The sequence below is a fragment of the Limulus polyphemus genome, unplaced genomic scaffold, assembly GCF_000517525.1.
Source record: "Limulus polyphemus unplaced genomic scaffold, Limulus_polyphemus-2.1.2 Scaffold1290, whole genome shotgun sequence".
NCBI lineage: Eukaryota > Metazoa > Arthropoda > Merostomata > Xiphosura > Limulidae > Limulus > Limulus polyphemus.
In genome coordinates this window covers 26,520-39,245 of record NW_013666900.1, presented here as the reverse complement: position 1 = coordinate 39,245, position 12,726 = coordinate 26,520, and the positions used below count along the sequence as shown (strand labels likewise).

The 12,726-nt window shown below is 32.7% G+C and overlaps 1 protein-coding gene across 4 annotated transcripts in view; it reads left to right on the top strand.

Moving 5' to 3' along the window:
- Positions 1-12,726, top strand: part of LOC106462956 — a 43,840-nt gene that overhangs the window by 15,215 nt on the left and 15,899 nt on the right. For all 4 annotated transcript variants that reach the window (XM_022390363.1, XM_022390362.1, XM_022390361.1 and 1 more), the window contains exons 3-4: positions 2,455-2,579; positions 8,994-9,197. The gene's annotated coding sequence lies outside the window, so the exon portion shown is untranslated. The remainder of the gene's footprint in view (positions 1-2,454; positions 2,580-8,993; positions 9,198-12,726) is intronic.

Here is a 12,726-nt window from a genome sequence, read left to right as displayed (position 1 = left end):
TTTCTGATGCATAAAAGTATTTTTAATCTTAAAATGAATATTACTTTGCATGCTAGATAGGAAACAGGAGAAAAACATTGCTTTACAAGCCTTAAGACTTAATAAAATTTTTTTATATTTTATGTTTGAAAGCATTGTAATGTTACTGATAATCTGCCAAATTTCGTTAACATTTGAGTACTAATTTAAAAGTTATAGCATGAAAACTATAATAAGCACAAAATGGTTACGAGGTCAGTCTTAGGGACAGAGCCCGTGCTGAAAGAGTTAAATTTTTGAAAATATAACAAAGAGTAAAACTGTTATCATCATTCAAATTAGCACATTCCAATCATGTGAACAATATCTTAATTTTATAGAATATAACAATGTATTGTTAATGACCTCTAGCAGGTGACACACACATGGCTATGGTGTTTAATTATGAAACAATGATGTAGTGGAGAACTGGTTGGTAAGGTGTGTCACAGATGTTAGGCCAGTACATCGTGCAACTCTGCTTAACTTTCCAAGAGAAACGATACTGATTGTAGATTTATAGTTAATTGTTTTCTGTACCATGTCTGATTGTTGTTACCTTTGATACGTATTAGTTTTTGCAGGTACAGACATGTTATTGAAGTCTGTTTAATGTCACAATATTTTTTATAGTGAAATATATTTATGTATTTATAGCAAACAAATCAATTGAAATTTAAAATGCAAATAAAAAATAAATCATTAAAAGAATTTAGCACACTGGAAGCTTTATTCCAATAAATTCTTTGAATGTAATAATGATGCATGTTTCAGGTTTTGGCATTATTTTACAATTCTAAAAGTATACCAGTTGTAATACCACTTAAAAAGAATTAAAAGGTGTACATTCTGTAGTGTTTCTAGTTAAATTATGTATTTTAGCTTTAAATAAGACTTGTTTGTTTGATGAAGTTCTCACTTTTGCTCATCTCAGACATGATGAGTTGATGCAGTGATGTAGCTAGTTGATTGTTCAGCTTAGGTTGTAGGTTACGAATTAGTAGTGCTTTCTCTTTTCTTAGCGTCCATTCATCTTTCAATGAGTCTATTATTTTGAAGTGTTCACTGTTTGTTTTTTTACTACAGTCTTTGCTTAGGTGGTTGTAAATTCCAGAGTTATTGAAAGGGCTGTTATGCACATGCTCCTTGATTCTGGTAGGTAAGGTTCGAGTCATTGACCCAATATCGACTTGCCTGCAGCAAGGACACACATTTGTATACTACCAGCAATTTTTTTGAAGGAGGTATTTTTTCTTTAAACAGGAAAAATTGCATATTCGTTTGTTTGGTTTGAAGATTAGTCTTAGGCTGACTTGGGGATAAGTTGATTGCAGAATGCTTTTGATTTCACTTTTAAGTTTGATGCTGTGGGAACCAGTGAAAGGTAACACCAAGGTGAAATGATATTTAGGAACACTGAGGTCAGGAATTTTGGAATGGTAAACCTTATTGATATATTCAAAAATACTTTTTTTTGATGAGTGCTAGAGGGAAGGAATTTTTGATCAAATATTTTTTGATATTGATAAGTTCTGCTTGATGAAGTAATGAAATTAAGTAGTGATTTAGTATTTCCTGATAACATGAAATAAAACAACTTCAAATTATGTTATTTAAAACAAAGGGGTTAAATGATGACATTGCTACTTCTGTTGTAGGTATTGTAGAGTTTTTAGTGAGTTTGAAGGATATTATAATACAGCATAGTATTACATCACTCTTACAAAGGCTTTAACAGATGAAGAGCAGTGACCCATTAAATGTATGCATTATATGAAAATACATATATAACATTTACAAAATATGTCAAAAGGTAAGAAACATTTAGATAATAAATACAGGTTAATATTATTTGGACAGAACACTCAATCATTTAGAAGTTCATTAGTAATTTTTCTAATTCCAACTCTCACATGCAATCAGAGGGGAACCTAGTCACAAAATTTGGGCTTATACATGGTTATTTACAGTACTGAAGGCTTCTTCTGAAAAATGTCATTATAATGTATAACTTGTGATATTTGTTGGATTCTTACATATATTTGTATATTAATTTATTTTCAGTGTTAAAGGAGGTAGTTTAACATTTTATAAGGCTAGATTCAAGCAGGATCTGTTGCCAGATTTCATTTATATGAACTGTGATTATAGATATTAATATTCTTTTGTGTAAAATATAATATCTTAGATCAAGTCAGCAAACAAATTTTACAGTTGTTTATTATCCTCATGAGTGAATACACCAATAACTGGAATTTAATTTTTTTTTAGTAAATTGCTTTTGAGGCAGTTCTGATTGTAGAAGATAACACATACACACATATTTCCTATCAGATATTTCTTTGGTTTTGTAACTTACACTTATTAGAACAATTCAAATTAGATGAATGTACATAAGATCGTTATAAAAAATTAACCTAATAATATCTTCCATAGATGGCTTCAGAAAATTCAGCAATACAGAATTCAGTGGTCAAAAAAGTGAGAGACATGAAGTTGAGTTTTATCATCAGTATTTTGTAAGAGGTCAAGAGGGTTTTCTGGAGTCTATAAAGAGAAAAGTAAGACAATGATGAGTGTACTGTGTATATTGATTTTCTTTTACAAAATAGATTAGTTAACATTCTCATGTAATGAGAAACACTGTTTTACACTGTATATGTGTTATATTATTGTTAAGAGTTTGAGTTCAATTTAGTTGAGTTTCTTTTTTTTCATTTTTATATGGTGTTGTATAATTTACTGACCATGTAACCACCATGTAACTGGGAAACTATATTTACTATAACCCTGAATGTACTAAGTGTATCTTCAAGCTTTTAGTAAACATTACAGGTTTGTTTTATACCAAAAATCTGAGATTTTAATAAAGTACTTCTAATAAAGAGTTTTCTGTAAATTGCCAAAGCTTTTACTGGATCATTCTGAATGCAAGGTCATTTTCTTGCTAAGAATGAAAATACCTTTTTTTTTTCATTGTAAAGTTTTCATATTTCATTTGCATAATATCTAGAACCTCCAAATTGAATATTGAAAGTTTTTTGATAAAACTATATTTTATCTTTTATATTCTCTATCCTAACTTTATAAAATAAAATGAACAGTATCTTTTTTTCCTTCTTTGAATGGATCATTTTGTTAGATTAATGGTCTTGTATATCTTTATAGCTTCAGAGCATACAAAATACACCAGACACTAGAATATGATGTCTTAAAACTACTATAGTTTAACTGGCTTTAACTGAGCTATAAACAGGTTAAAAAAATTAATAGCTATTTGGAGCTTAACAGTAAGGATCACACATAAGCCATCTGAGGTGAACTGTTTTCATCTGTCTGTGAAAACAAAGTAACTAATAAGGTTTTACTTGACCAATATCTATTTAGCTATGTTGCACTCTGTTGGTTTTCTGATGACAGTAGACAGCATGTTTAATGTAAAACTGGATCCTACATGCACACACTCATCTATATTAAGTATCCCTAATGTACTCTCACTTTTGACTGTTAGTATTCACTAATGCTTTCACTGTCTTTCCTTAGGGACATTCTTTCAGTTACAAATTTAGTATTTGTAAGGTTATGATCTACAAAGTTTCACCACTTACATGCTACTTTTCTCATCGTAATACACCTACAGCCTGAAATAATCCCAAGAAAATGTTTAGAAAACTGTATATTATTAATATTTCAATTTGTATGATTAAAAGTATTAATATACAGTCAAATAAAACAGCAGGTGCACAAAGTACATATTTGTTAAAGGTATCTATGAATTCCACTTACTTCTTATAATTTCACCTCGTACAAAATTTTGATTTGACACAATTAAAATATCTTGCACTACACTTACAGGTAAAACTGTGTTGTTTTTTAGACATAGTGTGAGGTCTCTGTTACTTTTATCCTTCCATGAAAATTCATCACCTGCCAAATATTCTCATGTCAATATTAAAAATTATTCTACCAGTGTTAATGAAAACATGTACACTGTATCTTCAAATAATACCTTGCAGATCAGTAGTCACAGGTAACTTCATATCATGAAGTATTAACATCCAGAATAAATCCTTTGTGTTGAAATCCACATGTGGTGTGATAATTGTGTTTACTATGTAATTGATTCATTAATGTTATAAAATACTCAAAAAGGATTGTGTAACATTCCTGTAAATGCATGAGACTACACTCATGCTAATTTAGACATGTATATTGCTATGTTCATTTATCTCCATTATTCATCATCACATACACTCTTTGCTTTCAACAGATTGCCTCTGGTTCCCACTCAAATTACATTGTAATAGCCTTTGGTTACTTTCCAAAGCTACTGTAAGTAGCTTTTGTTCAGTAAAGTACTGCCATTTATAAGCCATCAAACTTGAGTGTTTCCTTTCAGGTAACATGAAATAAATAACTGCTGATAGAAATTGGATACAATTTCTCATAAGTCAGGATTAACTGCTACTTCTGTTCCTATAGTACACAACAGTATACACTTAGATAGAACAAAACTTTCACTGCACATAGAATAGTTCTTATTCATTTCTTTAGGGAAACTGGCAACAAAGGTGTGGTATTTTATTGATGGAGCTTTCATTATTTTACTAGAGCAGTTGAGTGATTCTCATAAGACATTGAGCCTTTGAAAAATTGATCAGTGGCTTAAAAAGTAAGGGTCACAAAACCCTTTCAATAGTTTTTGAGCTTCTAGCTATCATCTTCAACTGTGCAAACTGTTGATGCACTTGTTTTTGTATCTACTTGCACCAATCATCTGAACTGGCACGTTGAACAATACCTGATGACTTTTGAAGCAGGAATTGCCACTTCCTTTCAACCATCAGGTGCTCACACATGATAGTCATCCTAGCTCTGGATAAACAAGTTGTTGTCACAAAATGTAATCTATATATTTGGCTGGTCAACACTACCTGATAGCTCAGAAATCAAGATATACTACATCCTTTTAAACCATTATATACTAGAGAGAATGACTGTCTTGGCTGTACAAGTGGCAAATGCACTATACAGTACTTGAACGTTATCTCATATTAACATTCAGAAGCCTAGAAAACAAAGATGTCTGGTGGTTAGAGTGCATTATAAAGTGACTATCAATCCCACTATTCATTGGTAAAAGAGTCGCTCAAGAGTTGGTGGTTGGTAGTGTTGACTAGCTGCCTTTCCTTAGAGATGGCTAGCAGAGATAGCCCTCAAGTAGCTTTGGGAGAAATGCATTCCAAACCCAGAAAGCAAGGCTTGTGATACCTTTTCTGTCAGTGATATATCAATTACCTGACTGTTTTCAGTTATCTTTGGGTTCAATCCCAAGCATATTAGTTAGGAGGCTGTCATTGGTAATGCTATTAATCTTTGAAGTTGAATCTTTCCTTTAGATCTAGTGCTTCCAAATCTGAGTCATTCTGAATAGCCAAAAAAGTAGTATTTGCTCTTTATTCTTCATCCTGTTGGTTAGGGTGTGATAAGATTACCTCCTCTTCTTACTCTTGATAAAGCCAGTTCACCAGAGGTTTATCAATCGCATATAGAGACTTAAGCACTCCTTTGACCGCTGTAACTCGTATCTTAATAGACCAACTCATTGGATCGTAAGATGAGGTCATGTTCAGCTAGAGCCAAAAGTTTTCCATACCATTGGCACATACCAAAGCCAAGCCTAGGCTCCACTTTGGTACATCCATTCTTACAGTATTCTAGCTGTTGATGTGCAAACTTCTGTGGATAAACTTGCACAGTCCTTAATCATTTTATATATTCATATGGACATTGTGATGCATCCATTCTAGGTGGAGGACCTAGTACATTACATGCAGAGGAAGCAGAACTTCTTGACTGAGCATTAGCATATTTCAGCAAACAGCTTGTTCATTTCTGTTCTGTAGGGTGATATGATATTCCATTATGATGTAAGGGAAGTGTTCCTCCTGGTAGGATTGGGGCCAGATTAACAAACTTAAAAAGCATGCACTTGACAATTTGTATCACCCTTTCCACTAAACCATGAAGATGGTGGAGATAAAGTGAATTGTGTATCTTTACCATGACTACGCTTTGGCTTTTGAACTTAATTCCTTGATCTAAATGGATCTCTTCAGTTTTTGTGAACTGGGCTACCCAATGCTACACCAGTACATCAGCCACATATTTTACAAATATATTGATCAGTGGATAAACCTGGCTCAATTTGTGAAGTAGTTGAACATGAGTATACAGAGGTAGCCTCTTTCTGTATCCATGAGTAGACCAACAGTGTCTAGGGCTATTTACTGTCTGCAGACAAGAAAGAACAATGCTTTGCTGGAGTTATTATGTTTAAGTTTATTTTTTTCTTTGGGTGACACTAACTGTACAGTGTTCATTCGAATGATAAAAGTACTGATTCAAATATTACAAGAACAAATGTTAGTACTTGTATGTGTAACACCTTTGTGACCTCCAGTCTTTGTATTATATAAAGTCTCTAGATTCTTTTGCCTCAAGTGTGCATTACTTTGCTGCATGGCAGTGATCACCCACACTAGATCTGGAGTCTTCACTTGCTCTTAATGGAGCTTTCAAAGAGATAATCATGGCATCCATCTAATAGTGAAATCCCCTGCAACATAACTTGTCATTATTGCAGAAATTATCTTAACTCCCATATGGTGTCCAGGATCTGGACAGTCAATGAGTGTACACAGTCTGACTGTCTGGCAAGACAATTCATTTGTGTTTTTATGTTGCAGGCCTGGGAGATAATGTATGATTAAATCAACACCTGCAACACTGTGTTCCAGCATGTTGTCATTTGTTCAGTGTTTTTAAAGTTCATCAACCATTTCAACAATGCATGGGACACTCGGTGAACTTTTTACCATATAAATAGTGCTGGATAAGTTTTACAATGACAACAACTGCCAGTAGTTCTTTCTTTATATTACATTATCTGTATTCATGAGCTGTAAGTTTACAACTAGCATACATATTTACTCTATCCTGCAACTGTTATAACACTGCTCTGATTCCTCTGTCCCTGACATTGGTGTCTAGCAGGAATTCACAATCTTGTCATGGACATGCCAACATTGAGGCTTCTACTAAAGCACTGGAATCTTTGCTCACATTTCTCAGTAAAATGAGATATTGGAGATATACAGCAATAAAACCATAAAATTCAAGAAAACAGATGATAAAAATTTAACAGTTGGAATTCTAGAAAGACACAAAAATCAAAAATAATTTTACACTCATATTGATTCAGTAAAGGCTTGGAGAATTCACAGACAAATCTGTAGTGCAAATACTTTATCAAAAATTTGACATGTTGTGTGCAATATACTTGTAAGATTAACTAAAAGCTTGTAAACGTTTGTGAATATATATGAAGTTTTTTGGTTTTCAAATATAGGGATATCTATATTGTTGAACTATATTGGTTAAGCAATGAAAGGTATGTTTCTATCAAAGAAAATCAAACTATTCCAAGATCAGCTACTAGTTGCACACTAAAAAAGTGGTGAATGAAGTTAAACAGCTTTTCACCAGAAGTAACTCAATAATACAGTGGTCTGTAATGCTTAATTAAAGCCCCCTCTAATGACTGTAAACAAAATAATGCACACACATTTGGGTATAGAAAGGAGACACACGAGTTGTGTTGACAAGGTTCTTCCAAAGCATATATCCAAACAGAAAATAAACTGTTGAAAGCTGTACATCTGGCTTGGGACAAATTTGTGGATGATTTGTTATCATTCTGCCAGTGATAGAATATTTTTAGAATGGTGCAAAAGACATTGAAAAATGTTTTCCAAGGAATTTATATTGGTTGCAGCTCTAATGTTAAATATCTGTAAAATCGAGGAAAGTGCAAAGGTGAACTATGAATACTTTCAGGCTAATGTGCTGACACCACTGTATTGTGTAGAAATACCATTTTTGTTCAGACTTTAACCCTCTTGCAACAGGTTCAGTTGATTTCATGGCCATTATAGTTTCCGTACTTTAACTTCTAATGTTTTGTGTATCTTTGCAAAATTTTGCAACCTTTCGGAGTAAACATTAAAGAGTCTTTTGTAGACAAAAAATCTAAATTTTAAATGAAGTATTTTCCCCAAAAATTTCTCCTTGAATGCATGGAGTCAAAGTATGACTGCTTAGAGTACAAAGTGATTTCCATGTTAATATTAAAAATACTTCTCTTCATATGAAAATTGTCAATTTCATTTGTGTAATTTCTAAAATCTCTTAAATAAATTTCCAACTTTTTTTTTCCAGGAAAACTATATTTTATCTGTTACTTTCTCCACTTTATCTGAGATTCGCCAGTTTTACCAACATTCTAACCACCATAGAAAACAAAAGAAACAGAGATAAATAAATCTGAATTACACTTTTTTTCTTGCTAGAATGACTTCAAATCCTAATGTGAAATGACAGTTGTTCATAAGTAGCTTTAACATGAAATATTCATAATTCTTATTAAAAAATGGCAATATTAGGCTGAAAAAAATAAAAAATATTATGATAATTTTATTATTATTATTACTTAAATTACATAGTGTGCACCAATGGTGGCATGACAGCCAAAGTTTAAATGGGTAAAGCAGGACGTTGTGTATCATATGGCCCGGCATGGCCAAGTGGTTAAGGTGCTCTACTCGCCATCTGAGGGTCGTGGGTTTGAATCCTTGTCACAGCAAATATGCTCGCGCTTTCAGCCGTGGGGGCATTATAATGTGACGGTCAATCCCACTATTCGTTGGCAAAAGAGTTGACAGTGGGTGGTGATGACTAGCTGCCTTCCCTTTAGTCTTACACTGCTAAGTTAGGGACAGCTAGTGCAGATAGCCCTCGTGTAGCTTTGTGCAAAATTCAAAACAAATTGAATTTAATGACTACCTTTGAACTAAATTTTTTATGTTGTTAATCAGTTATTTGGTTTTATAATTTGACTTATTTTTCTTGTGCAGATGCCATCAGGAAAGTCCCCTGAAGAAAAGCATATCCAACATGAACTCGTACAGGAGGTGCTCGGTGAAGTAAAAGCCATTCAAAATAAACAAGAAAATGTTAATTCCTTGATTACCAGCCTGAAATGTCAAAATGAAATGTTATGGAAAGAGATAGCCATACAGAAGCAAAAACACTTAAAGTTGCAGTTAATAGTTGAGAAGGTGAGCTAATTTATCCAATTAAGTAAATTAAGCAGATTTCATACCAAGCTCTACCCTTCATAAAAGCCCGACAGATCCTGTGAAAGTCTGCAGGTAAAAGTGAGCTCTCAGTGTGAAATGGGCTTTCTTTTTGAAGCTCTTGTAGTGCGCTTTACAGGTCTTACCTTAAAAGTTTTGTAAGTTATTGAAAGGAGACTGCTGCACTTCTCTGTCTCTTTTCTCTCCATAATGTGGAAAACATGCACACATTTGCTAAAATAAGTAAAATTTCTATGAAGATTTTCAGTAGTGTACATTCTCCAAGAAAATTGTTGTTAGAGAGAGAAAGTGGATTGGAAGTGAAGAGGTGTAGCAGTCAAGTCGAGAAACTTGACAGAAATGTCAAAGCACTTGTGTCACTTCTTGTTCAGAGCAGCGAATTTCACAGTAGAGATGTGGTCAAGAACTATACTGTCTGAACTTGGTACACTTAATGCATTAGATTTAATAATAATATTGAATTTTGCTTCTATGGAAAGCTATATTCCACATCAAGAAGTAAGCTATTTCCTAAAAAATATTTTAGTTGTAAAATACTTCTCTAATTCAGGCTTAAATTCTTATTGTAACCCTAATATAAATTGGAAGTTAAATGATGTGAATCAGAAAAGAGTGGGAAACTTAAACAGCAGAAATGTCTTTGCTCTCTGCATTGTAGCTGCATATTTTATTACTGTACATTTTGGTTACTACAGGAAATAAGCCAAAATGCTGAAAATTTCATTTACAATCTTTGACTTGTAGAATTTTGTTGTACTGTGAGGTTTTGTTCAAACTCAACTATTTACAATAGGTATTCCAGTAACAATATAAGGGTTATTATACAATTTTTTTTATTTTTAAATGTTGGGAAAGTTTAGTATTAATTTGGTTTGCTCTTGGACTACTAAGTTAGCATGCCAAGTTTGGTCTGGATTGGTCAACTCATTTAGCAGACAGATAGAAAGTTTTCCTTGATATTGGATAGTGTCCCCCGATGGGACAGCAGTTAGTCTACGAACTTACAATGCTGTGGTTTGATTCCCTGCAGAGGACACAGCAGATAGCCTAATGTGGCTTTACTTTTGGAGGTGAGTATCCGGGAGTAGGACTGGCATCCTAGTCCGGACACCGGGTGAGCATGTTTTGGTGTGATGGGGATTCGAACCCACGACCTGCAGATTGCGAGTCGAGTGCCCTAACCACCTGGCCATGCCAGGCCTATTGAATAGTTACTGCACTAGTATGGCTTAATATGTATAGTGCATATGTGGAGAATCTCTGTACCCCAATTTTTATCCTCAGCTCTGCTTACCAGACCTAGACAACAGTAAATTGTTTAAATAGGTGATAAATCAATCAAATGTCAATTTATAAAATAGCATAAATGGTTTCATTAAAATATTCTTCAGTACACTACTTGTATATATATATCAGTACAGAAGTCAAATGTATAAAGCTGAATTCATAACTTTAGCTTTCAGCAACAGAATCTACCAGAAATAGATAGGCCACTTGTGAAAATGTATGTGAATAATAAAAATTGTCAAATTAAAAAAAATTCCGGTTTTTATGACAGTGCTTCACTTAGCACATAGCATTTTAATGATATTATGAGATGGGACGCCGAATGAAATGTTGTTGATGTTGGATAAGTAGCTATTTAAAGATTAACATAATTTTTGAAATTTTTTTGTCAACTAGGACAGTTTGATGTTGAAAGTCACAGTCTGTGTGTTTGAGTTCTGGTTTTACATGCTGTTTCTTTAAAAAACCCTGTTTTTTTTTAATCTTACCGATACAGGTCTTCCTATGGTCATGGATCAAAGGCCGTATGATCATGTTTGTTGAATCGCATTCAAAATTTCATTGAACTATGAATGTATGTCAATAGGTTTGGTATCAAATTGTAGATAATAATTCAAATATTGGTATCATACATTAGTTAATTTAAAAGTAGATATAAAAAATACAACACCTAAATATCAATTTTTGTGTGTCATGTGGTATCTTGAATGCAGCATTGGTTCAAGTTAGATATTTGTGATGTCCAAATACAAAGTCTATAGTTTCTTATGAATTAGATACTCAAGTTACTGATATTGGCAAGCTAGAATATAAGATTGAAACCTCCTATCTTTTCTATTTTCTATATTTATTGAATAAACCAAGGCGGCTCTGCCCACCTCTTCACTTTTTGAAAATAATTGCTCACGTATGCCTACTTCACCCAATTACCTGTGTATGGCCAATTGAAAGTTAAGAATGTACCCCTAGTGGTTTATCATCCTCTGTGAAGTATTTGCATGGCAAACTCTTTGTTTTCGTGCCAGATTCCAAGCAGTAAGGTAAGACATTAGTGAGCTCGAAAAAACCATGTTTTTTTAGACCCAAATACAGCTTAGTTACTAAGCTTGATAAATTATAGTGCAATTCTGTGGTATTTATATAGTAATTTATGATTTTTTGTTATTTCAAAATGTGTATATAAAAAAAACAATTTGTTTTACATCCTCCACGTGCAATATTTGATAAGGCTTAGCAACTTGCAGCAAATTAGTACAGAGGTCATAACTACAAGAGATAATGTTTTCTATACTTCTTTATTTACTGTTCTATGTTTTAAGAAAAATAAGTGCAGTTTAAGAACTTATTTGTAAATAGTAATAATGTATATATAAATATAATGTATTACAACTGAAATGTCACTGTATTTTACAAAATACTAGTCTACTAAAACACAGCCAAGACAGGTCACTTTGTAAAGGCCAGTTTTATATTCTTGGATATGGTAACATGAGTGCACATGTGCCACATCATTACAACTTCTGTAATGGTAGCCAGGCACGGCTGAAAGGTCAATAAAATAAAAATGATAAATATATATAGATGTATTATGTTATGAGATTTAAACTAAACATTTGTGTTATAATTTATAGTCATTCTACAATAAAATGTAACTTGTATCTATTTTCTAATTTGTTTATGGTGGTTATGAGGTCGGTCAAATCAACCAAACCTGTACAGAGGTACAACAGTGAAAAATAACAGAAAAAATAAGTTTTTTCTCAAAACACATTTGATAATTATCTGGAGGTTATAAAGATTTCACATGTGAAATTTGAAAATTTTCTGATGCATAAAATCAAAATTACTTTGCATGTTGGAGAATTAACATTCAAAAAGAAAAAATCCATGAGAAAAACATCACTTAGAAAATCTTAAGACATAATAGAAAAAAAATATCTGATATTTTGCGTATGAAAGCCTTCTAACGTTTACTGATAATCTGCAAAATTTCGTAAAGATATGCTTAATGTTTTATAAGTTACTAGTTGAGTTACCTGGCGTTGCACGGTGAAAATTTAGATTTGAAATGTATTGATCAGTATTTTTTCAGCTAATTATTTGGTAAGTAGACAAAAGCTGTGATGCGACAAATAACAAATCATTTAATCAGACAAAGCTTTATTTGAAATTAGATTGTGTTTGAGCTTGTCTTGTTCTTTGA